Source organism: Hylobates moloch, unplaced genomic scaffold (genome assembly GCF_009828535.3).
Source record: "Hylobates moloch isolate HMO894 unplaced genomic scaffold, HMol_V3 SCAFFOLD_7367, whole genome shotgun sequence".
Lineage (NCBI taxonomy): Eukaryota > Metazoa > Chordata > Mammalia > Primates > Hylobatidae > Hylobates > Hylobates moloch.
Window position 1 is genome coordinate 1 of NW_026659642.1, and position 3428 is coordinate 3428.

At 38.1% G+C, this 3428-nt stretch overlaps 1 pseudogene; it reads right to left on the reverse strand.

Annotated features, from left to right (window-relative positions):
- Positions 1-2718: 2718 nt before the first annotated feature.
- Positions 2719-3209, reverse strand: LOC116465633 (large ribosomal subunit protein uL23-like; annotated as a pseudogene).
- Between the last annotated feature and the right edge of the window lie 219 nt (positions 3210-3428).

Sequence of the window (3428 nt, forward strand, 5' to 3'; positions counted from 1 at the left end):
CCCTATCTCTACTAAAAATACAAAAAAAATTAGCCAGGTGTGGTGGTGGGCATCTGTAATCCCAGCTAATCAGGAGGCTGAGGCAGGAGAATTGCTTGAACCCAGGAGGTGGAGGTTGCAGTGAACCAAGATCACACCATTGCACTCCAGCCTGGGCAACAAGAGTGAAACTCTGTCTCAAAAAAAATAAACATAAAAATGAAGAAATGTCTCCTTTCCAAATTTATGAACCTCATCATTCTTCCATTGACAGCATTAAAAGGTTCAAAAAGACCTTTCCATGCTCTCCCACAGAAGCCCTAGAAATTGTCATTTTGTTCATCATTTTGGATGCCTGAGAACTTGTAATCCAATGAGTAGAAATGTTGGTACCCCATTTATGGCTGTCAACCTGCCAGTTCTCAGGAGTTTGTATAATCCTAAATCTGAAAGGATCTCATCCCATTAGGACCCTTGTCTCCTTTTCTGTTGCCTTTGCCCACTGGCTCTGGCAACAGGGGTCTTTCTTTCTCATTGGCTATATTTGGATATGGGGGCTCCATCTTCTGTGCCACCTTAGGGAATGCCTTTTGCATGCATGGCTAACTCATTAAAAAGCCTACAGTTTCACTAAAATTTTGAGTGAGTACTCTCTGAAGCTGGGTTGGAATCTCAGGCTTTTTTGTCTGGAAGCTAACTCTTGGGCTATAAGTTTCTTATCTTAGCTTTGGTTTTGAGGCCTCTCTGTTCTCTTCTTGGGTTGGAAGTTATTCCTGTCTTTTTGTTTCAAGGTGTCTCTGTGTGATCTTAATCTTGCTCCTTTCATGGGAACTTCTCAGTTGACTAAATTCTCCCTTCTCGAACCTCTGCTGACTCTGTGTTCCACCAATATGGAACAATTCTACTTCCTTTCCTGTTTGCATGACTTTACTAAGAATTATTTAGAACTTTAGTCGCTCCTTTGAGAAAAATTTTATCTTCCAAATTGCCTCCTTTTAGACCTTTCCTTTCCCAATTGAGTCTCTCAACTCCCTATAATCACTGAAAGTTTAGGCACCGCACTCCATGCCTTGGAGGCTTTCAATGTGCTCAAGAATCTGCAAAAGCAAACACCTGGGGCTGAAAAATAAAATGGAAAAAAAAAATTTATTTCTCAGCCTCCATAAGATTGTATGTCAAAACAAAAGAAAATCTTTAAAATCTCCAAAAATATTGGTGAGAAAAAAGCTTTAGCCCTCATATGAAGAAGATAAAAACTTGTTCCATTTTCCAGATACACAGTTATAATACAAATATAAAATGGGGCAATGACAAAAACCAAGTCTTCTACATAAACTAGTGAATTTCGTATTATTGTAATCACATTAGTCAGGATTCTCCAGAAAGGCAGAATCAGTAGAATATATGTAGATAGATAGATGAGAGAAGATTCATTAGGGGAATTGGTTCACATAATTATGGAGGCTGAGAAGTTCCACAATAGCCTGTCTCCAAGTTGGAGAACTAGGAAAGCTGGTAGCATGGCTCACTCCAGATACAAAAGACTCAGAATCAGGGAAGCCAATGGTGTAACTCTCATTCTGAGACCAAAGGCCTGAGACCCTGAAGTTCTGATGTCAACGGCAGGAGAAGAAGGATGTTTCCATTTCAGAAGGAGATATTTCACCTTTCCTCTTCCTTTTTGTTCTATCTGGGCTCTCAACAAATTGGATGGTGGCTGTATTCATCCATTTTTATACTGCTATGAAGAAATGCCTAAGTCTGAGCAATTTATAAGGAACAAAGAGGTTTAATGGCCTGACAGTTCCACATGGCTGGAGGGGCCTCACAATCATGGTGGAAGGGGAAGCAAAGACATCCTTCTTCATATGGCAGCAACAAGGAGAAATGCTGAGCCAAAGTGGAAAAGCCCCTTATAAAACCATCACATCATGAGAACTCACTCACTATCATGAAAACAGCATGGCAGTAACCACCACCATGATTCAATCACCTCCCACCGGGTCCCTCCCATGACATGTATGGATCATAGGAACTACAATTCCAGATGAGATCTGGGTGGGAAACACAGTCAAACCATATCAGTGCCCATCCACATTGGGCCAGGGTTATCTCAGTGTCTTCCAGAAACATCCTCACAGATATGCCCAGAAATTGTGTTTTACCAGCTATGTGTGTCTATTAATCCAATCAAGTAGATGTCTAAAATTAACCATCAGAATATTTATGCCTGATTCATGGCTGAAATTTTAGGATGAAAGCTATGAAATCTCTATTTGTGTTTATATGTCTATTAATGTATGTTATGTATATGTGGTATTTTCTTAACTCCAGATAGCATTGCAAAATTCATTTATAAAATCCTCTAAAAGTGCTGTATTCTAACTTGGCTTGGACAAAACATGAGCCTTTATAAATAAGTATTCACCAAACTCCTAGAAATATAGGAACTGATAAAATGCTTCTTAAGTTAACATGATTTGGATAAAACTTAGTTAAATAAGATTAATATAATATTTTGGTGTAATAAAACAACTATGTCTTCAAAGTTATCACTATTGAATATAAAACAAACATAAATTCCTATTCTGCTTAAGTTCTAGTCAAATAAGCTAATGTTATACTTACTAGAAACATAAAATCTTAAAGCTTATAGATTTGATTCTAATTAAGTTGTCATTCTTATGAAAAACATTATTTCTATTTTTATGGTGAAAATATATATATATATATTTAGAGTTAGCCAGCTGGATTCAGTTTAGATGATCCCAATTTTGTTGCAACATCCAAAGCATCATAATTAGGAGCCAGTGAAACATATGCCTTCTTCTCTTTATCAGGACAAATCAGGGTGGTGACCTTGGCCGCATCACTGTCATAGAGCTTCTTCACAACCTGTTTGATCTGGTGCTTGTTGGCTTTAACATCCACAATGAACACAAGCGTGTTGTTTTCTTCTATCTTCTTCACGGCCGACTCAGTGGTCAGTGGAAACTTGATAATAGCATAGTGGTCAAGCTTGTTTCTCCTGGGGGTGCTCTTCCGAGGATATTTGGGCTGCCTCCGGAGTCGCGGTGTCTTGGGCTTCCGGAAGGTGAGTGACATGCGGATCTTCTTTTTTGCATGTGGCTGTGGACACCTTTCAACACTGCCTTCTTGGCCTTTAAAGCCTTCACTTTGGCTTCGGCTTTAGGAGGGGCAGGAGCTTCCTTCTTCACTTTCGGTGCCATCTTGTGAAAAGTGAAAAACATTATTTCAAAAATAATTTGTTTACAGTAAATCTGCCTAATAGTAGTTTCCAAAATACTTTTGGTAATTTTTAACCTTAAAGTTTAGCTAAGTAAAAGATTTGCATTAAATATCTAGACCATTTATAAATAAGATACAATACTAAAACATTAATTACTGAACATAAATAATTCAAGTTTATATATTTTGGCTTCCTATTT